Source organism: Marmota flaviventris, chromosome 4 (genome assembly GCF_047511675.1).
Source record: "Marmota flaviventris isolate mMarFla1 chromosome 4, mMarFla1.hap1, whole genome shotgun sequence".
NCBI lineage: Eukaryota > Metazoa > Chordata > Mammalia > Rodentia > Sciuridae > Marmota > Marmota flaviventris.
In genome coordinates this window covers 156,815,309-156,841,815 of record NC_092501.1, presented here as the reverse complement: position 1 = coordinate 156,841,815, position 26,507 = coordinate 156,815,309, and the positions used below count along the sequence as shown (strand labels likewise).

Here is a 26,507-nt window from a genome sequence, read left to right as displayed (position 1 = left end):
AGTAATCCTCCGGCTCCACGCACAAAAGACTCTGCCCCGGTTCTCCACGGGTTATAACTCGGCATCACGATCTAGGGACATCTAATGATCCCACCTTATCTCTCAGCGAGCCTCAGATGCCACTTGAGTCTTTTTTATTTAGACGCAGATTCACTAAAGTATATTTTATTAAAAAAAAAAGAGAGAGAGAGAAAGAGAGATAAAGAGCCCCAAATATTTACATTTAGAGGAGATTTAAAATAAGAGCGCTACAAATGCAAATGAGCCTGTGCAAACCAGAGCTCTCAATCTCGGCCTCCCGCCAGGCTGCCACCAAATTGCAGCACATTCCGCCAAGCAGCCACACTAAATGGAGGCACTTTCTCCAGGGCTAGAAAAAGTTATTATGAGTGTGAGCTTTGGCCATTATTTCACAATTGAGTTAACCTCCATCCCAAGGGCAACATTTTGCAGCTGTCTGCAGTGATCAGAACTTTCTTCTCATTCTCTCCTTTCCTTATTTTTTGGTAAATTACCCTTTACATTTTGCCTGCAACTAGGGACATCAGAGGGAAGTGTGGTCTACTTCATGTTGTTGTGAATAGCTGCTGCTTTTTAAAAAGCAAAAATGAAAACAGCAGAGTCATGTGACGTTCCCTCAAATTAGTTACAAAATGATCCAAAGGTAAGGTGCACACATATCATAAACAGCACTGCCACTCCCCACTGAAAATGTCCCCTTTCAGATAGGATTCCGTGGTCACGTTTACCATTTGGTTTCATAGCATGTGTTTCCTGTAGAATCAAAATAGTGGTGTGACTCGTAAGGATGTTTCAATGACTGAAGGCATGGGGCAGTAGTTGCGTAAGAGTCTATGACCTAGTGCCACTGTAGCCGTCTTATCTGTGTAAGCACAGTTCACAATGTGCACTTGATGATGAAACCACATAACAACACGTTTGTCAGATGCCTTCCCATGGTTAGTGGGGCATGGTTGTCCCCTTTTCAAAACTACTTGGTACGGCCGGGTGTGGAGGTGACTCCTGTAATCCCAGCAGCTTGGGAGGCTAAGACAGGAGGATTGTGAGTTCAACCCCAGCCTCAGCAACTCAGTGAGGCTCTAAGTAACTTAGCGAGAACCTGTCACAAAATAGAATATAAAAAAGGCTGTGGATGTGGGTGAGCTCCCCTGGGTTCAACCTCAGAACCCCATCCCCTGCCAAAATCTACTTGGTACAGAGTGGAGGTGTGGCTCAGTGGTAGAGCATTTTCCTGGCATGCGTAAGGCCCCAGGTTCCATCCTGAGAATCACAAAAAACAAAACACCTCCTTGGTATAATCTGCACCAAGCACACAAAATGATCACTCACAAGAGAATTTCTCACAACGCTTGAAGCTTGGAATTGTACAGACCAGTGGCTGCCACAGTGGGGTCTACAGACCAGCAGCAAGACCATCACCCTCGAGCTCCTCAGAAATTCAAATTAACGGGGTCCCATGCCAAGCAAGGGGTCAGGGTTCTGAGGCAAGGCCCTGTAGTCCGGCCCTGCTCTGTAGCTGCCTGTGAAGTGCCCTCGAATCTGTGGGAAGAAGGCTCTGGTCCTTGGTGGCCTGGGCTGGTCACCTGAAGCCACTCTCTGTGTTTCCCTCTACCTTGTAAAATGGAGACAAGGACAGTCACCTACTGCACAGAACTGCTCTGAGGACAGGCAGAGGCACAGAGAAGGGAGGAAAGAAGAAAGGAAGAAGTGGCAGTGGCGCCCCAGGCTGGCAGGCAAGGGCTGCTGCAGCCGGGCGGAAAGGAGCCACTGGGTGACGGGGGCCGTGAGGTCCAGCTCTGACCATACCACGACTCCCCAGTGACAGCTCATAAAGGGCCAATGTTATCATCTGCAAGGTGGACCTCAATGAGTGTTCCAATACTGGAACGGCTGGAAGAGGGTCCGGTTCACTGCAATCAGACGTTGGCTCTTATTAGTGTAGCTTTTTGATAAGTCAGATTTATCAGATTGAACCTTTGTTCTAAAAAGAAACTGATCTCCCTTCAAAATTATGGTGGCCTCCTGCCTTGACATCTTGATGGGATCTGTTCTGTGACATATTACTAAGAAAGTGAGTTGAGCCTATGCAGCCACTCTTAGGATGAAGACTCACAGATGGAAAAATGAAATTCCATAGAATAATGTATCAGTGGCAAATGAAATATAGCTAATCCAATTACGTAGTTCTACAGATACCATGTTCCCTTAAAAAAAAACTGGATGTGTAATGTTTGCTCTAATTCCTAATTGCAGGCTCCATTATTGCCATCTTTATTTCAATAAGCGTTTCATAAACAGTGTTGGCCAAGATCCAGGCGAGAGTCGCATATATGGAACACCATGATTCTTTAATCAAACCCCCGTTGATGGACAGTCGGGTAGTTTCTAATTATCCTGAGAGTACAAAGAACACTGTAACAAATATCACTGACAAATTATCTTTGGGAACTTATCCAGTGTGTTCCCATGGTGGACTTCAGTCCCAGCACTTCCCCAGTGAAGTCGTGCTAGGTGGCAGTGTGCATGTGTCCTGTAAGCTCCGCCTCCTATCTCTGGCACAGAAAACCCTGGACTATCCAGTAAATCATTAAACATCGAGGTGAGGAAAGATGGGACGGGCCTGGACTCCCCGTCTCAGGAGTGACAGAGAATGAGGCAGTTTCCAGGGTGAAATGATTGAGGGGAGGGCTGTGGAGCGACAGTGGGATGTACACTGATCCACCATGTGCAGAAAATGAAGGCGGGAGGCAGCCGCCACCCAGAGGCACACACGTGGAGGAGCTCAGACGGTCAACGAGGGTGCCCAGAAGGAGCCAGCGCCACCATTACTGAGGCTGTGGGATCGCAGCTTTTGTCCCCAGTGAGTCCTGGATTAGTCCCGTTTCCAGAACTAGCTTATGTGATTCTGGGAAAACTACCATCGCTAAGTCTCACATGCTTCCCTCATGAGGGAGGTCAATGGGAAGAAAATCTGAAGTGCCTTCCAACACCAAGTGCTTACCGTGAGCTGCGCCATCTTGGATCCAGAGAGCCACCAATTAACATGCTCCCTAGGGCTCGATGACAGGCCTTTCCTGAAGCCTCTGTACTCATATCCAGGTCTCTTGCAAGCAGAAGAGTCTAACTAGAACAATTCCTTAAGAAGAATTCTTAGAGTTAGGACTGCAGTGGAAGAGGAGCATACGTCTCTAGGAGAAGTTCTTGCAGGTAATCCTTTTGCCGGAGGTACGTGTGGACTGGCTCCTCTGTGGGCACCGAGCCAAGGAACACCTGAACTCCCAAAACGCTCCACACACATGCACTGACTGGTCTATGAGAGGCTGTGAGAACACACCTGTGATAGCTGCGTGCAAGCTCAGCACCGGTCACAGAAGCCCTAACTAGAAACACCAGAGCGTCCCACCTCGCCACTAGGACTGCCTTGGCAAGTTGGTTCTGCGTAAATATTGAAGCAAGCAAAAGATGGCAGAGAAAGAGATGGCTTCACCAGCCAGTGCTTTAAAGAACAAAGTGGCTAGTCCAGAAACACTGGCCTAATTCCCATAGCCTCACTGCGGTCACTAAAGCAACGAGTGGACAGTTTCTCCCTCTGCACACCTGCTCACTCCCTTTCCCCCTCTTCAGTCCCCAGTCCTACTGCTTCCACTGTGACATATTAAAGCCATTTTCCTTTGATTCCAAACTGAAAGAGAGAGAGAAAGGGAAAGGGAGGGAGGAGGGGAGGAAGCCAGTGTGAAACTGAAATGATTTCAAACCTGCATTGCTCAGTACGGCCCTAGGTCCCATCAACGCATCCAACAGAGAGCGGTGAAAAACAAGGAAACCCAGCCTCCCCTAACCGAGGGCTGGAGCTGCGCTCCTCTCAGAGGGTTTCACAGGATCACTGGAGGAGCCACCCCCGACCAACATGGCCCCTGGGTGAAGACTTGTAAAGCAAAAACAATGGTTTCTTTCTGAGTCCCATCTGTCTAGTTGGTAACATCTAGAGGAAACTAATATTAATAGTGGGCTCTCAAACTCTACATATGCCAAATATATCTACAGGGGGAAAAAGCAAGATGCAAACATCTCCAGTGCTCTCTTTGTAACTCAGTCAGGCTTTTATCTCAAAGACACTGGACGCATTGTTTAGGAGTTCAGAATGGGAGCACAGAAGTGATCACAATACATCAAAAACTTTGTGGAGACATTCTGATGAGTTTCCCTATTCCTTGCTTGGTAAATTTAGTCTTCTATTTTGGGAGGACATAATCCCTATGCATACTGTGTACTGCTGTAAGTGTTTTCCTTAACGTGGGTCAAAGTGTCAAGGGTTTCATGAGGACCCCGGTGGACTCCTGCAGAACACTACAGATCTGCTAATGGCTTAAAATAGGGACACAGTTCCTACAGCTTCAGCTTGAGGGTCATAAACACAAACCGCCACCTGAGACCACAGAGGACCGGACATGAGCTACTTATAGTAAGACCGAACCAGTGAACAAGAATAGCAGGAAAGCAGCCCATTTTCTTGTAGTGAGGCCCTTTGAAGTAAACTATTTATTAAACATGAAATTACAGCACTCAAAACAAAAATCTTTGAAGGCTGGTTATCCTGCTCGGCACATCGGCCACTGCTAACGAATTGCTTCCTTTTCCTCTTGGGTTTGTGAAACTGAAACCCGGATTGTTTCCTCCATCTATGAAACTAGCCAGCAGCAAGCACTGCTGGGAATTCTGTCCATCAGGGACCAGCCACGTTCCTCCCCACCACGAAGCCGCTCCGTAAAAAAGGCCCAGCAACTTCTTCAAAATACAAACTGGGTTTTAAAAAGAAGGAAATAAAATGACTAAAAATGGCAGGAGTTCAAACGATAGGACTTCACTTTTTTTTTTTTTTTAATTTAAAAGTAAGATTCATCTATTGCACTTCCTGTCCCATTACCCAGGCTAACCTCCCTGTGCCAGCTGGTATTTCCCTGCTTCTCAATTAAGTGAGTCCCCACACAGACCAATAAGTCTCATCTTAAAGAAGTGTTCAAAAGAAGACCAAAGGGCAGTCTGGCTTATTCTTCCAAAGCAATCATTAACGTAGGAGTGTGCCGGAAGAAGGGTGGGAAGTGAACTCCCAACCAGCCAGCACCAGGTGACAGGTAAGGGGGCGACCGGGGAGCCTGCCCATCACGGAATGGCGCCTCCGCCAGGTGTGTGGGGAGACCGGCGCCGGCGGCACATCCACACCTCACCAGGGCTGTTTCAATGTGGAGGCGAACGGCGGGAAGCTTTTTAAAATCTAGAAATACATCAAAGGCCCAATGCAGATTAAGCCCGGCTCCTTTTTTTCTGAAAGGCTCACTTTTGTTCCTAATATAAAGACTTAGATGGTATTTCCTCAGATCATAAAGCAAGGTGTACTTTTAATGATGGATTAAAAATTATAAAAGATGGCTTTTCCACTCTGTTCTTCTTCTTCTTTTTTTTTTTAAAAGTGATGAATTCAGGAAAAGATCAGTGTAGCCAAATTTATCTCTCGTTACCCTTCAGAGTTGTGGAGTAAGTCAAGTGTGACGGCAGTACAAAGTCAAATCTTCATGATTTAGTCATTTCTAACCCATTATTAGAAATGTCAGATAATAGGTGATAGTATCCAAGATACATAGATTTAAAAATACTATCACCATCCCTTCTTATCCACAGGGAGTGTGTCCCAAGACTCCCAGTGGACACCTGAAACTACAGCAAGGCCCAACCCCAGATACACTATGTTCTTCCCTACACAGACTCACCTATGAGAAAGTTTAAGGTTCAAAGTTTACAACAAAACTAGTACCATCTTTTTCCTTTTTGACGATTTCATTCTTACCTAAATCTCAGCAACCTGAGAACATGATTTTTCTTATTAACTCAAGAATAATCTCCTTTCACCTTTCCCTAACAGGAAGCCCTTCACACCCTTCCTTTGGTGTAATCTAACTGTGCGCATCACTACTTTGGCACCTTGCAGCCATTATCCAGTAAAACAAAGGTTACTTGAACACAGGCGCTGAGACACCCCAACAGTCAGCCTGACACTAAGATAGCAGCAAAGTGACAGTATGTAACGTGGACATGGGTCTGTGGATGAAGACGTGACTCACATCCCAGGTAGGATGGCACGAGGTTTCATCACACCCCTCAGAACAACATGCAACTCAAAATTTATTAATTGCTGTGCCGGGCATGCGGGCATGTGGCATGTGGTGCACACCTGTAATCCCAGCAAGCCACGAGGCTGAGGCAGGAGGATTGCAAGTTTCTGTCTAGCCCTAGCAACTTAGCAAGGCTTTGTCTCAAAGTGAAAAAGCAAACAAACAACAACAACAACACAGGGTAGGGACATAGCTCAGTAGTATAGTACAGCAGGGTTCAATCCCCAGCGCTGAAAAAACAAAGCAAAACAAACCTCCCCACCGCCCGCCTGCCCACACACACACTCTCTCCCTCTTACTTTTAGATGAAGGTTGACCAAAGGTAACCGAAGCCATGGAAACAGAAACCATGAAAGAGGGGGACTACCACATGCATCTGCACAATCAAGAGTGAAAGGTAAAATAAAATCTTGCTCCTAACTGTGCTTTGGAAGGTAAATGCCTGCTACGCCAACAGAAGGACTACAAGTGGACTGACACCTGAGAAGGGGAGGCCCCTCTGGACTCTCCTAGGCCTGCAGCCTTCCTGGTTCCCTTCCTCCAGCCCAGAGGAGTGCTCTCCGGTTCACCTGGGCGTTCCCCTTGGACCCTTGCTCTTGCTCTTCCCCTGGGTCTCTGCTGCATGGACACTTCTTTCTCCCCTCCACTGGCTTCTTGTCTTCAGCCTAAACCCAAGCTTGAGTCCTGCGGGACGCCACCCTCCCTTCCTCTGGAGCCCTGACGTTACTGCCCACCCCACCATGGTCTCCAGGGGCCTCTCCTCTGCTTGCCACTGCCACACGCCCATCACGCTGGGACTACTCCAGAGGAGCTGCAGCCCTCCCCACAGTCTCCTCAGCTGACATCCTGTCAGAGGCACTCTCAGGCCAGACAGAAAAGTTCATATCAGAACAGAGAAACAGAACGAGACACGTGCATTAAAAAGGCACTGATAATGTAAAGCATAAATTATTGTATTATCCGTATTCGACATTTTAGGGATGAAAGTGCTATGTTCTAAAACTAGGAGAGGGATAGAGTACCTTATAGTAACTTACAGATAGAATCTGCCTCAACTCTCAGCTCAGAAATGATAAAAGTTGTAAAACTCCCTTCCAGAAGCCACAACTTAGCGTTCACTCACTGCCTGAGATTCCACTTCATGACTGCCAGGTAGGTACAAGAAAAACAGATGCTGGCCAGGACAACTCCACCTTCTCCCTGGACTCAGTGTGTGGGTGGGACCATGCCTTAGGAAGAGGTACTTCCTATTGACATCTGTGAGCTGAGCATGCGCCTCGGTTGAATCTGGTTTCACTGTTTTGTGAGAGGATCCTTTGTGGTTCTTCTAGTAACAAAAAGTTTCTCTGGAAAGGAGGAGGAGCCAGTCTGTAGCTGAACAGTTTTTGACCTGTACTGTCCCATGGTCAACCTCTGTGAAGTATGGTAATGCTTTCATCTACGAACTGCCAACCCATATGGAGGAGTTTAATTTTGGTGGCTTTTGTGTGCTGATAAAATAAATAGGCTACCCTCAGATACAGAAAGCCGCTTGGTCCAGATATATTTCATTCAATTAAAAAGCATACGGGTGGGTGCTCACTCTAATAAACCAACAAGTCAAGGCTTCTTCTGCAGGAGGGTCCCTGCCTGGACCATTACTGTGGGGCCCTCAGCCTGACAAAGACGCACTGTGATGGTGAGGGGTCTGGTCATGAAAACCTTGGATAAAGTAGTGATAGTCCCAGTTCCATCAGAGACCACTCTCTGCTACCAGAGAAGTTCTCATTCCTAAGATTATGACAATGGCCGTGCAAGTCCGTTTTTCATGTCAGCTGCTCCAGAGCAATGTGGCCCCAAATTCTTCTCCTAGAGTGAGATCTACTAGAAGATGACTTGTTAGACCCAAGCAAGACACATCTCTTTTTCCTTAAACATCAGAACTCCTCCAAAGCCCCCATACACACATCTCTAAACTTGAAAATACTACAAAATAGTCTTAAATCATTCAAATAAATATGCTATGGATTTTTTTTTTTTTTTTTTACTTTTCTTTATTTGAGACAGGGTCTCACTATGTTGCCAAGGCTGGTCCTGAACTCCTGGGTTCAAGTGATCCTCGTCTTCTGCCTTAGCCTCCCCAGTGCTGGATGAGGCTATGGACTTGCCCCCCCCCCCCCCCCGCCCCCATACTGACATGGAGTCCAGGGCCTCAGGCCTCAAGTGTGCTAGGCCAGCACTCCAGCACTGGCTAATCCCCAGTGCCCAGCTGTAGATTCTTATTTTTTTGTTAAGTACTTTTTTAGGTGTCAATGGACCTTTGTTTTACTTATTTACATGTGGTGCTAAGGATTGAACCCAGTGCCTCGCATGTACACAGCAAGCGCTCTGCCACTGAGCTACAGCCCCAGCCCCTGAATGTGGATTATTTTTTTAAATATTTTTTAAAAAAATTTGTAGATGGACACAATACCTTTTATTTTATTTATTTATTTTTATGTGGTGCTGAGGATTGAACCCAGGGTCTTGCATGTGCTAAGCGAGTGCTCTACCCTAGGCCCCTCCACCTCCGCTGTGGATTCTTAACATTCAATTTCAAATGCTGCAACAACTACCCTTATCACTGAGAACTGGAAGTTGTACAATAAACCTCAGAAAACAGAATAACTTTCAGAAGTATTTTCTTGTTCACCGAATTTCCAATAGGAATTAGAGCTACTCTAGATCTAAATCAGTTGCTCTCAGACAACAGCTGTGGCAACTAGAAAGTTCTAGGACCCCATCTCAATAAGGGAAATAAGACTTTACTCTTGGGTGTGAAATGTATTTCGACAATGCTAGTTGGACTTATTGAGTGATTACATGGTGCCAAGAACCGTACTGCAGTGTTAGGAATGCATTATCCTGTTTAATTCTCACTCTAGCCAACAAGGTAGATGGTATTATTACTCTCATTTTACAGCACAGGAAACTGCTGAGAAAGAGTAAATGAGGCTAAATCAAATGGTCAATAAATCCGTGTCTGCCTGACCCTAAAGAGGTGGCTTCCACTGGTACCCTGTAAATTTCCTTTTGGATACAAATAGATGGGATATATTATATGAAATACAATACTGAAGTAATAACTATAACATTCCAAAGTAATTCAAGAAAGGAAGCAAGATATTTATATCTATGTGAAGAGATTTAAAATCACGAAGCTAAAAAATGGCAGAGGAAAGTGACAAACTTCAGAATCCAAAGACTTCATCCTCCTCCCTCATTTAACTTCCTTGCCCACCCCTCAACTCTGCAAATAGACCTCTGAATCCTTTCCTTTTGCAAAGGATAACATAGATAGGTGATTTTGTGTACATGGAATTTGGATTTAGCTGCACTGTGTACACCATCTGGTTGCCACTGGACACTATCTGTGGTTCATATGTCTGTCCTATTGAAATCAGCCCATTTCCCTAGCACCCAGAATTTATTTGGAATTGGCTGGGGCGGGGGTGTGGCACACAACTATAATCTCAGCAACTCAGGAGGCTGAAGCAGGAGGATCCCAAGTTTGAGGCTGGCCTCAGCATCTTAGCAAGACCCTGTATCAAAAGGAAAAATAAAAAAGGACTGATGATGTGGCTCAGTGATAGAACACCCCTGGGTTCAACCCCCAGTACTGCAAAATAAATGAAAAAAAAAAAGAATATTATATATTGTTTAGTATATATTTCTAGTACCAGAAAAAATATATATATATGTCTTCCTCATTGTTTTATAAGAGTTAAGCTTACTTAAAAAAAAAAAAAAAAAAAAAAAACTACCAAATCACAGTTTTGCCTACTTGTGTGTTAACTGTGACTTCTAGGGGAACAAGGAGGAAGCTATGGGGAACATTTAAGAACAAGTTCTGCCTTCATGCCACCAAGGTGGGCACACCAAACACGACAGACAATACCAAGTGTTGGTGAAGAGGTAGAGAAGCTGAGTCGCTCAGCCACTGCAAGGAATGGAAAACCGGCTATCACTCTGGAAAACCGCAGTTCAACACAGAGACAGCGTATGCACGGCCCAGAAGTGACACTCCTGTGCATGCACCTCCCACGAAATGAACCCACGTCCATGCAGAAGGCTTCATGTGAATGTCACAGCAGAACTGTTTGTAACGGTCAGAAAGACAAAATGACCTACACGCCCATCAGCTGAAGATTAAAAGGGGGTACACACAATGGCATCATTCATATTCATGTTTTTATGGTATTCAGCCTTAAAAACACATTGTGCGAAGACAAAGCTTTGCCATCAGCATTCTAAGTGAAAGAAGAGCGTCACAGCAGGCCACACGCTCCTGCCTCCGTGGCCGTGAGGGCACAGAATTAGCAGAAACACACAGGCAGCGGCTCGAGGGCCGCCGGGCGGTCAGAGCAACTGTAAGACCGGGGCTTCCCTGGGGGATCACAACTGGTGTGGCGCTGGTTGCACAGCCCTGCGAATCCACTAATGCCACAGACCCGTGCTCTTCAAGTCAGTCAGTCCTAGAGGACTGAGTCCTATCTCCATAAAGCTGTTGGGGGAGTCCTTAGAGGCAGATCTGGAACATTCTCTGTGAGTCAAGCTCATGAAGTCGTCTGACCACAGGCAACAGATTAAAATGGACTCACAAGAAAACAGTTAACTTGCAAAATATCTACAAGAACAGCAACTCAAAGAGTGAGGCTGCAGTAAATTGAAGGCAATGGCTTCCAAGGACGAATACTTAGAAGGTGTACTAAGAAGGTGTTGGTGCACCAGCTAGACCACACTGGGGCCGAGGTGGAGCTCAGTGGGACTGGGCTTCCAGCACCCAAAACACATGCAAACAAACCACAACCAAACAAGCAAACAAACCAAAAACACCAAGATTTTTTTTTACTTACATAAAGGAAAAAATCTTAAAAATTCTACTTCTAAGTCAAATTAACTTATTTGCATTTCAAACTGAAGAACAAAAGAGGTTTAGTTTACAATAGTTTGGGCCTATTTTAGACAGATATTTATTAAATATTTATTAAAATGCTTAAGCTTGAAATAGTACTATAGACACCAGAAAGAAAACAAATATGAGCAATTCAATTCTATACCTTCTGTTCAATAAAACTTGCTTCTCCATGGTAGGTGGTACAGAGAATTCTACCCAGGGGGTTAATCAAAATTCCCTTAGAATAATTGAAAAGCATCTGCATTTTTTCCCCCAGAAACCACAAAAAAGTCACAGTAAGCAGATCATATAATCTTGATTATTAGCATGGAGCCTGTAGCAGCATAATGTGTTGTCCCCAGAAATTAAGTTACATACGCAGTGTCATCATGCAATAAGTCAGTGATGTCTCCCTTAATGAGACTGAAAAACTGGAGGAAATCAAGAGAGAGACAAGGCTGTGGTGAGTTGGTGTGTGGTGTTCTGCTGCTGTTGTGAAGCAATCCAGTGCCTGATGCAGTCATGCTGGGGCAGGGGTGCGGGGAGAGGCCTGGGGGGTCGCTGACCCCAACCTTTCATTTTACCACAGAAAACTGAGGTGTAGACAGAGATCACCTTGGGACTAGAAATGAGCTCTTTCGGGGCTCTTTTTAGGAGATTTTTTTCCCCCTGAGTATACTCACTTCAGAGGGTGCTACCTAAGAAATGGAAAACTGGAACTTCTGAGAGTTACCCTGGGGGACTCCATGGCCATGCAGAGCCACGAGCCGTCTGTGAAGGTGTGTGAATCACAGTGACCTGAGAGTCAGCCCAGGGGGATCAGAAGCAAAGTCCTATGTAGTTTAGGTGGCCGAAGCCTTGTCTATTGCAAGACTCCCTCCTGCGAGAAGACGGACAGCAACACCAAGGCCCAGTAGAAGGAGGACCCAGAGGTGGCCCCTGCAGGGAGGTGGAGATTTGCGGGGAAAGGGGTGGCACAGGTACACTAGGTCATTTCCACATAAACCACACTAGCTCTGAAGCTATGCTAATGAGCATCCTGGTTAATGTGGAGGGCAGATTGGGTCACTGGAAGAAACACGCCTCTCACCTCAACTCAATACGTGCACATTTTGGTTCGGGCATCAGTCTCCGTGAGGTCACTGCTCTTGGATCTGATCACACCCAGGTTTCCTGTGTACTAATCATGTTTTTAAACTTTGTTGGTATCTTAGGATGTTTTAACATTTGGGGGGGATTTGTGGCTCCAGGGAAAGACTCATCCAGGGCTGGTTAATTCCTGAAGTTAGTAAAGACTTGCATGAACCAGCTAACCAACCCCTTTATCTAGCCCTCACACCAAGCCATTATTCCTGCTGGCCCTAAATCATTCCAGAGTCAGGCACCAGGGTGACTAGGGACCACCCCCCACCCCCTAAAGCCTCCAACATCATTCATCTTGCCAATCCTAAGGGAACCCCAAGAAGGCTTATCTTAGTTTTTTTGCTGCTGTGACTGAAAGCTCTGACCAGAACAACTGTAGAGGAGAAAGTATTTGAGGGCTCATGGTTTCAGAGGTCTCAGTCCACGGACAGCTGGCGCTATTCCTCAGGTCTCCAGGTGAGGCAGAACAACATGGCGGAAGGCTGTGGCGGAGGGAAGAAGCTCACATGATGATCAAGAAGGAGAGAGAGAGAGAGAGAGGGGAAGGGAGGTAGAGATAGAGAGATAGAGATATTCCACTTGCCAGACACAGATATATGTCCCCAGTACCCACCTCCTCCAGCCACACCTTACCTGCCTCAATCACCACTCAATCCCGTCAGGGCTTTCATTCACTAATGGTTAAGGCTCTCACAACCCAATCATTTCCTCTTTGAATCCTCTCACACTGTCTCACAATGAGATTTTGGGGGACACCTCACACCTAAACCTGCTCCTGCTTTAGCCTGGCTCTTTTCTGCCTCTGACCCACACTGGTGGGGAACCCCTTCTCTCAGGAAATGTAAGTGACAAATTCTTTTTTTAATGGCATTCACTTCTCCATCCGTGCATTCATAAATTAAATCCATAAATTAAAATCCACAAGTACATTTCCTAGCACCCCGCAAAGTCAACACCAGGTCTGTATGGCCACCGCGGGCCACACTGCAGATGAGACTGTGGGGAGATGCCCAGGGACAGGGCCCACAAGCACCGCCCTGTCCTCCCTGCAGCCCTGACGTCTGCTGGCAGACCCAGGTTCAGGGAGAGGTCCTCAGTGCGCACGCGTGGAGCCCACAGCATGTGTCCACATGGGTCTGTTATCAATAAGTTGGTGAACTGATAAACAAACATTAAATTGATCTTTACTGTAAGTAACAGTGGCATTAGCAAAGATGATCACAATAAAAAACTATTGATGGGTGAGCGTGAACTATGAAGTTTATTCTTTTTGAAAAGCAATTTAGATACAGTGAAGATATATTTAAAAATCATCCTTTGGATCATTGCTTCAGGCAGTGATAGAGAGATGACCCTCACTTAAAGGAATACTTTGGTCATAATTCTGGGCAGACATAAAGGTGCACACCAAGAGCCACAATACACGTGACTTAGCTAGCTCTCTCCAACCTGACCAAGACGCTGGCAGCCTTCTTTATTCACAAATTATGGTCGGAGTGAGACCAGCCTACTGAATGCAGGAGAATCAGTGGTGGGGCCCAAGTCAGAGCTCGTCAGGAGTCTCCGAGACCTTCAGGAAGGGCTGGGAGATGGTCCCAAATACTGACAGATAGATGAGCCCAGACTTGTAGTGGCGCCACTTACGGCTTTTCAACTCACAGTGGCACAAACACGATTCATGTTCAGTAGACACAGGGCTGCGGGTATTGAAGGTGGGTCTTCTCCTGGGCTAGTGGTGGCCAGCACAATCACTGCCTGTGATGCTGGGCAGCAAGTGCCATCCCAGTCAGCCCCAGAGCACAGGGGAAGGGCCATGCGCCACAGTGCACTGGGCGGCTGAGACCTGATGTGCAGAGGGTGAGGGGATGGAAGGCAGGATGGGTTTGCTGGGACACAACTCCTGGTCCCCAGGAGTAACTGCAGCACTGGACCCTGACTGCTCTAGCTCAGGGGCTCCACTCTGGCACTACTGACATTGTAGGTGGACTGACACTCAGTCACAGGGTTGTCCTGGGCATGGTAGGATAGCTGTCAGTCTCCTGGCCAGCTGCCATTAGATTCTGGTGGCACCTCACCACTCATCACAGCCAGTCTCCAGACATTGCCAGACGTCCCCTGAAGAGCAAAACTGCCCCCGATGAGAACCACTGGGAACCATTAGACTTGTAGGACTCCAGCACGCTGCCAGGCACATATTTGAACACTGTCCGTGCCATTCCTAAAATCCTTTAAGAGGCCTCAGAAACAGAGAAGTGGGTTTACTTCCCCTGACCCACTCCCCATCTGGCCGTCAGGCATCACAAGGAAGAGTGGGGCCACTGGTAGAACTAAATCCCAACCCCCAGCTGCCTGTGAGAAGAGGCCGTGTCTACCTTCAGGACTGGCTTGATCCACTAGCTGCCCTTTCTACATGAACCACTCGGAGCCAATCACTTCATTTCTGTAGGTGTGTGGCAGAGGCATTATCTACGTGTGAAATGAGGGTTCTACGGGCACCCTTCATAGCTGTGAGAATTCAAGGAGACACCCAGACACAACTCACTGGGCACGCTGCAGGCACTCCCACATGGTCTCCTTGACCACCCCCCTAGTAAAGGCTGGTCTAACAGGTGGATGAGACAGGAAAGGGGTGGGCGATGCCTTGGACATGGTGAACTCTAAGGGTAACTGTTAGGAAGGACTTACACAGTGTTTATTTCTCTAATCCCTAAAAAGACAAGGATTCTATTTCAGACAAGGGCACTTTGCCGCATCACGGTGTCCCCACCCGCATGGTAATTAGCTTAGGTAATTAACACTGATACCTTAGGAATCACCTTAGCTGTTTCCCTACTACCTTGAAAATCTACACCATTCAAAAGATACATGCAGCTGGAGAAAGACACCTCCCAGAAACACATACCCCAGACCGTGACTATGGTTCAGCCTCCTCAGTTCTCCTCAGGTATCCTGCCACATATTTCCATGCGTGAGGGGGAAAATACCACAAAATATCAAGTAGCTGAGCAATTAAATGGTAGCTGAAAAAGAACAGGCAACACTGCTTCACACATGCCTGAGAGGTGTCGCCTGTAGCCTACTCTGTTTGATACACCTCACTGGGAAGATTACAGGACTTCCACAAAATTGAGGACCAGATGAAGAGAAGCAGCTGGTATAATACGTATTTAACTGCGCACTCTCACTGTTGACTCAGAATGTGAGTGTCTATGGCAAACAGTGACAGGCCATCTCTCTGTTCAAATGGTAATGAGAACCTAAGTCACACAAGGCCATGCCACAAGCTAGGATTTGCCCTAGATTCCATGAGTGGCTGTCTAAGGCACATCTGGTCTATGACCCAGTATGAGGAAGATTAAGAAAAAGATCCTTATACACCTCCAAATAATTAAAACAAATGTTCATTCCTAAAGCAAATTAGGCCGGGTACAGTTCGTCATTTTCTTTATAAGGTGATCGAGTAGTGACAGTGTGTATGATACTGATAAGTTTCAGACCCATAGGAATCTAGACATTTCATCTCTCACGTAGATTAGTGAAATGGGAGAGAAACTCTACAATCCCAGCTTACGACCACCCAGTCATTCAACTGGGTGCAATTATGTTGGTCTCCAAATCCCCAGCTTCAGCCCTCCGGGCTACTTGGCAATGTCTGGGAGAAGATGTTTTGGCTCTTACATCTGGGGATGTGACCAGGTGGCAGAGGCCAGGGCTGCTGAAGGTCCTGTCATGCACAGGTCAGTTCTCTGCGACACAGAATCACCCAGTACAAAATATCCCTGCTGCCAAGGTTGAAAAGCCCTGCTCTGGGCAAAACCAAAATGATCTCTGTCATGGGTGTAAGGTTTCAAAACTCTGACTAAATCAAAGGAACTGGGCAAGTGATAAGTGAATTTAAAAGACAGAGTAAATGACAACTCCGGATTCAATTATACCTTAGGTCCTATCACGTTCCTCCTGGGTAACAACCTGCACTGTCAACACACCCTTACTCAAATGCATGTCCCAGCCTCTTATGGTAAGAAACCTCCAGAGCATTGTTCCTATGCTGGGCTCAGAATACCAGCAGTACAAGGTGCTCTTCAGTGTCAATTTACTAGGCTCTATACTAATTCTACACTAATTGTCAAAATGCAGTCCAAATCCTAGTCTTGGTGTTCCTGAAACTGTTTTCTACAAACACAGACCCCAGGCCTCACCTCAGGACTAGGGAGTCAGCTTTTCTGAGACTAGAACCTGGGAATCTGCATTTCAGCTAGCTTCCTGGGCGATTCTTATGCATGATAAAAGTTTAAGAATCACTGACATACATGTGGCTTCTATAAGAAAAGCACTGACATTTCTACATTGTTTTCACTGTAAATTAAACAGCATAAGCAAAGAATTCATAGCCATGACAGATCAATGACATACAGCAATGTAGCACAGGGCCTAAAAATGCCTATCTAACCCATCGCCCTTCAAAGTGAGGCTGGTGCAAGAAGGTCTCACTAGCACCATTATCAAATGCCCTGTCTCAGAAGCATTTGCCTTTCCAGTCAAACAGATTTTAAGCAGCAGTGTTCAAATACAATGTCCCAAAGTCATTGTACATGATGTCTGGCCAAGGTGTGTTCTTTATGTTCTCCATTATTCTTTAGCAGAACAGATGTTCTTAAGCATCTCGATGCCACAAATATATATATATATATATACACACACACACACACACACACACACACACGCTTTAAAATTGGAATTCAATGACAAATAATACATTCTCTGTGTTAAGAGGGCATAGCCATTGGATGAACGAAACTGTGGCTTTTCAAATAAAAAGAAAATATTTTTCCTTAAATTTGTTTGTTCACTAAGCATCAAATTGTGGACTCAATTGAAATCACAATTTCAGATAATACCTCCCAGCAAGAAAGGAAAAAATGTGAGTCACATGTAGCAAAGGGAGAGTAGAAAGCGGAACTATTAAGACACCAAGTACCTGGTATTTTTAGGCATTTTACAGACATTTTCTTATGTTCCCTTGTCACCTCCATAAAAACAGATAATGTCTGTCTTACTGATGAGAAAATGGAGGACCAGAGAGGTTAAGTAACTTGTTCAAGTTCACAAAGCTAGTAGATGGGAAATCTGAGACTCAAACACAGGAAGTCTGTGTTTATATTCCTGTCTGCATCAATATTCACTAACAGTGGTTCATGGAAATTTCTTGTGATCATGTAACTCAGTAATCCCAAAAGTTTTAAATTGGTAACATTCCAAAGGATATTATATCTCTGATTGTTTCTACTAACTCTTAGTTGCTCTATGGCTTATTCATCAGAAAATGAATGGAACTAAGTCAGCTAATAGATATAGAAGTACTCTAAAACCCTAAAGCATCGTACAAATATAAGGCATTGAGTTATTTATTAAAATGGGCTTTATTTTGAGGATCTTTTGAAGATGGCAATAGAATATTGAGATACTTTGAAATAATTAGTGATACCTTAGGGTGGAGATATTGTGCAATCATGAATAATGTGATAATCATATGAATGATCTGGATAACAGGGAAGGGGATAATTTTGCAGATGACTCCATTAGGGAGGTGAGCATTTCTCAGAGTTCCACTCTGAGTTTCCCTTGCCTCCTGGGTAAACCTTACCTCCTACATGGCCTCACCTCACTGGTGATGGAGTGCTAACTCATATGCTCACTTTTCATCTTTTTCCTGATCTCCCCAAAAGAAATGCCCCTTGCAACTGGTGTCCCTCTGGCATTTCAAACTAAAAACAGTTAAGATCTACCTCATCTACTCCACCTCCTCTCTTCCCTTCTTCCTGGGATTCAATAGGCAGAAGGTATTCAGAACATCTAGAGATACTGTGACCCTCTTCATTCAAAACCTGCAATGAAACTCAATGTCTAGAAGACACAGCCTGTTATGGGTCAGATGTGAGGTGTCCCCCAAAAGCTCCTGTGTGAGACAATGCAAGAAGGTTTAGAGGTGAGATGACTGGGTTACGAGAGCCTTAACCCAACCAGTGAATTAATCCTATGATGGGGTTAACTGGGTGGGAACTGAAGGCAGGTGGAGTGTGGCTGGAGGAGGTGGGTGTCTGGGGATGTGACTTTGGGGTTAATATTCAGTCCTTGCTGAGCAGAACACTCTCTTTGCTTCCCTCCACCACAAGATGTTTGCCTCACCTCAGGCCCTGAGGAATAGAGTTGGCCATCTATGGACGAGACCTCTGAAAGCATGAGCACCCAAATAAATTTTGCTCCTTAAAATTGTTCTTGTCAGGTCTTTTGGTCACAGCAGTGAAAAAACTGACCAGAATACAGCCCGGTGTCCTTGGCAGAGCCCTTCATCACCTAGCCCCTGCTATTCCACCTCCCAAACAAACCTTTGCTCCCTACCTGCCATCCTCACTGGACTGCCTGTTTTCCTAAAACACCTGGGGCACCCACAGGCCTCAGTGCCTTCATTTATCACCCTTCTCTTTCTCTCCCATTCGTTTCTGAACCTCTCTCTTCAGGCTTTTGCAGATGCGGATCCCCATTCTCTGAAATGCTTTTCCCCCTTGCAAACATGATTCATCCCCAAAGTTGTGGCCTGAGCTAACCAGGTCCATTAGGGCTGGTCATGATTCCTCCACATCCTTTATCCAAGCCCTGAAACACCTCTCCTTCACACACATCTCTTATTGTTCCTATTACACTAGACATGAGGAGCTGCTCCCACTTCTGTATCCACAGGGGCCAGTGGGCTAGCTGGTGGCAAGAATATTTTTTTCCTTTGATTTGCCCAAACTCAATGTCTGACACATGGTAATTGATCACTGTAAGATAATGACTGAGTGCCACCACAGCATTAAATGTTAGGCCTCATGCTCATTATCAAAATGTGAAGTCTAATAAGATGTGTAGGGCAGATTCTTTTTCACCAGGTTTGTGGCAGGACCACTTCTGTGTCTGCTGAGGGACTGCTTATAACTTATAAAGCACAGAAGTCTGACAAAGTTTAAGTATATTTTTCGAAGATACGTAATCAAGAATACATGATGTCATTACGACTCCAAAGAGTATTTTCATTTTCCAATTATTTGGATTCCAAACAAATGGAGTCTATACTATTAAAATTCAATATCCATAAGTGAATTCTTCAGAAGAAGCAGAACTTTTTGATGTTTATGTATCTATAAATATGAATGATGCAGATTTCAGGCCCTGTGATGTAGATGACAAGATACAGCCCAAGCTTCAGCTCTTGCTAATTAAACGAATCAATTAAAAGACTGCAGTTGCAACTGCTGTTCTATAGTAGCAATAACAACCCCACGGGGAGGTCTTTCACTACATTAAAATGCTGTCCTCCACAACTCCATCGGATATTATTAGAAGCAGTTATTTGTGTCTTGCTGTCATATTAGTAGCAAAGGCAAATTATGGAAATATGCAGACCAGAATGGTCCCAGTATGAGATCAGGTTGGGTTTTCAGCCTCCAAGGGAACAATTGCTGAAATTCCAAAGTTCCCCAAAGTTCTTTAATGGAACTGATAAATCTATCAGCACAGCATCCATTTAGAAGCCAGGTAAGGGTCACATATTTACATACTTTCCTGCTAAGCTGATACAATTCAACGAGATGAATTATCATATTAAGTTTACCCTCCTGAGTTAAACTGATGGAGTTCAAAATTGTTTTCGATGGTTGTCATTAATCGCTGTTACTTCATAAATGCTTACTTTGAAATCTAATTGTGTTGGTGTATCAAGGGTCATATTAATAGCATTCTTAATGGTAAATCTTTGTAAAACATGTTTATTCTACTGATATTATTACTCAAGCTCTCAAGACTAATAAGAAATAAAGTATATTTATTATCAATAAAAAACTTAATTTAAAATGTACAATTTGAGATTTAAATTAGCTTTAAGAACTTTAGCATCATTTGGTTTCATTAAGATCTCTGGCTAAGCTTCAAAGACATAGAATTTGATAGTTCTTCAAGAGTCTTTGGGTGGCTGCCAATATCACGGCCATAAAGAGGCTGCTCATTGAGTCTAAGTTTATCTTTCCTTTTGGGCAATTGGCATTGTTTTTGCAAGGAAAAAAATTTCAATCTCTCTGAAATATGTTTGCTTTAATATCCCAATGCTTTAAAAATTAAATATAAATTTAATAATAAATAAACAATGGCTAGAATAAACAATTTAAATAAAATGGCAATTTTTACATTCTTAAAGTAATTTTTTAAAAAGCCTACCCTTATTGTTTAGCCTAGTTCAAGTAAAGAATTCTGGTTCAGCAAAACAGCATCTCTTCCGTTCTTTGAGAGCTCTTACTGATGTACTCAGACACGCAGCTTCACCAAAATGTGTTAGTCAGTTTTTCATCATTGTGACCAAAATATCTGATACAAATAAGTCAAAGGAAGAAGGTTTATTTGGGCTCCCAGTTTACAGAGGTTTTGGTCCACTGTCGGCTGGCTCCATGACTCTAGGCCTGAGGTGACGCAAAGCATCATGGGAAAGGGCTAGCAGGGGAAAGCTGCTCAGCTCACAGCGATGAGGAAGCAGATGAAGAAAGGGGCTGGGGGCCAGGGACAAAGCATGACCCCTGAAGACACACCCCTGTGACGCACATCCTCCACCCAGGCCCCACTTCCTACCGTTACACCATCTCCCAACAGCCCATTCCAACTATGAGCTCATCAATAGATTATCAGTCCCCTAATGAGGTCAGAGCCCTGGTGAACTAGTCATTTCTCAAAATGCCCCCCGCTGAACGTTTGTGCACTGATGACCAGGCCTTCCACTCTACAGATCCAAACCATAACAATAAGCAGACTGAAACACACACACACACACACACACACACACACACACAACCAGACAATGAACTATCTGGAGTAGGCCTAGAAACACCCTGGGACAGGCAGCTCACCAACTAACTGTGTATGGACCAAATGCCTGTGATCCCACCCCCACATTCATATTCTGAGGCTCTAACCCCTAATGAAATAGTATCTGGAGATGGGAGTGACTAGGCTAGATGAGGCCCTGAGGGTGGGACTCAGGAGGGGACGAGTGACTCTGCGGAAGAGGAAGGGAGACCAGAGCTGGCTCAAGAAGGCCAACCACAAGCCAGGAAGAGAGGCCTCCCCAGCCACTGAGCATGCTGCTCGTTATTCTTGAACTTGCCAGAATCATGAGAAATGAATGTCTGTTGTTTCAGCGACCCTGGTCCACGCGTTCGTCACAGCAGCCCGAGATGACTTACATGAACAACTGTGCTTGGCAGCCTTCTGGAGAAGGCAGTGGAGCAACTCACTCTTAAGGAACTTTGGTGGACTTCAAAGTCAAAAAAGCTGGTTTTGCATCGGATTCTATCAGTTATAGAACAGAATAGTTACTTAACTTTCTTGTATTATCATTGTTATTAATTATTGTTGCTATTATCATGATAGTGTTTTGGTTTTGATGGTGCTGCTGGATATCATGCTTACATTTTTCTTTTTCTGCACACTTAAGAATGCACACCCATCGTTGGTGTTCTGGCACGTCTGAGCTGGGAAGGTGACTTCAGCTGTGTGGGAGATAACAGGCATGAAAATACTTGGGAAATAAAGGGCAGACCTCAACTGAGATCTCAGTAAAGCATACACTTAAGAAGGACCACTGCTAACATGTATTTTTAGATAAATTTTCTCTTTTCATATATATCTAAAAAGCTTTCAGGTCTATATAAAGTGTACATGGACTGGGCAGTGCCATCTAAAAAAAATCATGTCCCCAGAACCTCATGAGTGTGGTCTTACTTGGAAACAGCCTTTGGAGATGTGCATGGTCAGGATGAGGCTTTGCTGGATGAGGGTGAGCCCCATCTGGTAACTGGTGCCCCTGAAGTCACATGAATGAACACACAGAGACATGGGAAGACCATGTGACAACACAAGAGGAGACTGGAAGGACACAGCTAGAAGCCAAGGAATACCAAGGACTGCCAGCAACTACAGAAGCCAGGAGAGAGGAGAGGATGAAACAGACTCTCCCTGAAGCCTTTCAGGAAACCTGCCCACACTTGGGCTTTAGATGTCTGCCTCCAGAGTCGTGAGAGAAGACACTGCTGCTGTTTCCAGCCTTCTGGTAGGTGATAATGTGTGGCAGCAGCCCCAGACACCTCCTACAAACCATATATACACACACACACACATATATACATACACTATACACACACACACTCCTACAAACTATAATTTAGGAGTAGGAGTGTGATGAGGTTGATAGACACTAAAGTTAAATTTTAACTATACTTCAAACAGCATGATAGAAAGGAGACCTCAGGTTTGGATTGAAAGTTCTGAGCAAAGCCTTTACAGTCAACCGAATACACTTATTGAATCTCAAATCTATACCCCTGACATGCATCTGAAATCTATTAAAGTGGACATGAGGTTTTATAGATAGAAGATGGGCCTTTATGTTCCTTTATTATTAAGGTAAGCTTCAGCAACTGAATGTTGGGGGTGGCAATGCTCAGCCCCACTCTTCACCCACAGACCAGGACAGCAGAGTCGCATCTGTGCTACAGCTTCCAATGGGAACACAACAGGGGCCTTGAGAGCTCACATTTGGCTTTTGGGCATCTCTGACCAGGAAGTGACACTCATTCATCACTGTAAGGAGACAAGTCTCCATGGGTCTCTCACGTTTTTCCACTTCTTACGAGTAAAACATCAATTGTTCCTTGCTCTGTGGGATGTTTGTAGACTGGAACAAAGGGAAGGTATGAAGAGTGCCCATTATAAAAGACTCGGCTTCCCAGCTCGGGTGCAGTCCCTAGTGTGTGCAGGCAACATCTCCCTCTCTCCCTGCATCACCCCAGGGGAATGTAGCTTCAGGGCAATGGAGCAAAAATGACCCTCTGGCCACTGCTACTGTTCTAATCAACTGTCCTTTACTTCTGACCTGGAGTCTCATGTTTTCCAGCATTCTCCATGAAATTGTAGCAGATCAATTTGGCATCTTGCAAGAAAGGGAAATCTCAGACTGCTCGCAGTTCTTGACAGTTGCTTCTATCTGTAACTCAGAGTCAGAACTTGTCATATGCTCCCCAACCTGATTCTTTCTGCCTTATTAAAAATCCAAACAACATACAAATGGACTAAATCCATATAACTATGCAGTGTCGCCCCACGTGTGCCTCTAGGACACGGTACCCATGTTCAGAAATGCTCATGGTAGCACTAAGAATTATGGCAAAAAGCTGAAAACTGCTCAGCTTATCAACCCAAGAACAGTCTGCTTGGCTGTGGGTACCAATGAATTCCAGCTGCATGCAACGGGTCTCACAAACAAGGCCCAGCAGGGAAACCAAGTCACGGGAGACTAGAGAATATAACCCTATGTGTGTCAGGTCTGAAAGCAAGCAAAGCTGAACTATGTATTATCTGGGGTTGCAAATATGTGGAAAAATTATAAAGAAAAGACAGAATGATAAATACAAAATCAGGAAGAAATTTCCCATGGCAGGGAGTGACACGATCATGGAAGAACACCAGAAATCTTCAAAAGTCATGGTAATTTCTAAAAATAAATTGTATAGTGGGTACATGGGAATTTATCATTATTTTTTAAAGCTTACAAATGTATTATAAGTTTTTATTTATTTGTCATGATTATTTAGGGAGGCAGTGAGAATTGAACCCTGGGGTGTCCAACTACTGAGCCACATCATCTGCCATTTCTTATGTTTTATTTTGAGATAGAGTTTCCCTCAGTGGCTGAAGCTGGCCTCAAACTTGTCATCCTCCTGCCTCAGCTTCAGTAATTGCTGGTATTACAGGCATGTGTCACTGTGCTCAGCTTATAAAATGTTCTTTTAAATGTACTCGTACAATTATGTAAAATATATTTATAATATTTTGTAATATGTAATGTCATCTAATAAAACCAAGTTTTTAAAAAGTCATGAGATTTACAGGACATAAAAACAACACATTTTTTAAAATTTCTGAGTAGAAATTGAATGAAATTAATTATCCTTATCTCTACTTTCCCTCAGTTGAAATGCTAATATCACTACTGAAATTTAGTGATACAAAGAAGTATTTTTCTTAGTTTAAATTTAAACTTTTTTTGAACATTGAAGGCTATTGTTATTAATACTCAAAACCCCAACTTTAATAGAAAATTCTACAAGGATTCTCACAAAGACAATGCATACTTGGGGCCTCACCTCTACCATGCGACTACTGCTCCTGACCTGTGTCCTTGCCGCTATGTCTGCTTTGGACACCTTCCACTGAAGCAGCACGTGAGAGTGTCAGCCAATCTCCATCTGTTCTGACAGTCCATGAACTGCACACCATTTCGCCTCTTCTGTACTAACCCACTACTGCTAATAATACACAGGGGAAAAATTCAATGCAACAAACTATCTGGGTCTCCAAACTGCTGGGCTGAAGAATTGTGTTAGGACTGGATTCCTTCTCTGTGTAGAGTGGACCCAGAGCCTCTGGATACCCCAGAAAACAGTCTCTTACTTTCTAGTGGGAGAAGGGAACATCAGCCACATGAAACTCTTATTTTCATTTTTTCAGGTGACATTTGTAAGCAGTTTATTAGAGGGGTGTGTGTGTGTGTGGTGTGTGTGTGTGTGTGTATGTGCTTAATTCTTTCTTTCTCTCTAGTCTGTTTGGGTGCCTAATGTGAGTGAAAGGGAATAAAATGAAAGGGCATTTGCTGATGGAATGAGGGCTGGACTGAGGGGAGGACTCTGGGCACCCTCCTTTGCTCTGACCGCCCTTGTGTGGGTCACACCGTCTCTTCTGATGCCAACTTTCCTTATCTGAGGAAGACAGATTAGCTCAATTCTAAGGTCCCAAACACCCTCACACTTACTGTGTGTGTGTGTGTGTGTGTGTGGTGCTGGGGATTGAACCCAGGGCCTTGTGCACACGAGGCAAGCACTCTACCAACTCAGCTATATCAGCTATATCCCCAGCCCCCCCCCCACTTACTTTTTTTAAAAAAATATTTATTTTTTAGTTGTAGTTGGACACAATACCTTTATTTCACTTATTTATTTTTATGTGTTGCTGAGGATCGAACCCAGGGTCCCGCACATGCAAGGCGAGCACTCTACAGCTGAGTCACAACCCCAGCCCCCCCACACTTACTTTTAACACATTTTTTTCTATATAATTTTTTTCATTTTTCTTTTAAAAGTCTGATACTTAAATCCCACACGAGTCAACGGCACTCATTCACTGAACTAATATTTATTGAATACCCACAAGGTCCTGTTCAGAGCATTGCGCCAAATGACAAAAAGCCTATGCCCATGGAGCTTGCTACATGCAAGGGAAGACAATCAATGCATCAAAAAATGCATGTATACTGTGTCAAACAGTGGCAGTTGCTAAAGAAAAAGAAGAAAGCAGGAAGGGGGAAAATAAAATGTCAGAAAGGGTGATTAAGATTATGAATGAGACCAGGTGTGGTGAAGCAAAACTGTAATCCCAGCTACTCAGGAGGCTGAGGCAGGAGGATCCAAGTCTGAGGCAGTCTGAGCATCTTAGTGAGAACCTGTCTCAAAATAAAATGAAAAGGGCTGGTGCTGTAGCTCATGGTAGAGCCCCGCCTAGCAGTTGAGTGGTAGAGCCCCTGCCTAGCAGTTGATGCTCTGGGCTCAATCCCTGGCACAGAATAGCAAGAAAACAGCAGACGTGTAGGCAGATGTTCCTAACAGTCACGACAGAAGAAGGGCGAGTGCAGAGCCCCTGAGGAAGGAGCCGGCCATGTCTGAAGAGGATCAAGAGGCCGATAAGCCTCCATTTATACAGAATCACTTTCCTACTACTTCAGCAGTGGATCAGGGGCACAGTGTGATTCTATCTCTGAATAAAGAGCCACTGTAAAGAACTAAACACCTCTAAGGGATGGGATATTCACTTCTGTGATGGTTAAATTTATGTGTCCACTTAGTGAGACCACAGTACCCAGATATTTGATAAAATGTCATTTCAGATGCATCTGTGAGGGTATTTTCTGGATGAGATGCACATTTAAATCAGTGAACCTGGAGTAAGGTGGATCATCCTCTATAATGTGGGGGGGCTTCATCCAATCATTTGAGTCTTAATGGAAAACAATTGACCAACAAGGAGCAATCAGTCAGAAGATGGCCTTTGGGGGGATTGAACTGCACACTTCCACTGTCTCCATCTGAATGGCCTACCCTGAAGGCCAGGACTTGCCATCCATCCACAAC

The 26,507-nt window shown here is 44.6% G+C and overlaps 1 protein-coding gene across 2 annotated transcripts in view; it reads right to left on the bottom strand.

Moving 5' to 3' along the window:
* The window catches only part of Pcca (propionyl-CoA carboxylase subunit alpha), a 359,349-nt gene that overhangs the window by 34,481 nt on the left and 298,361 nt on the right, over nt 1-26,507 (bottom strand). The gene's annotated exons all lie outside the window — the stretch shown is intronic.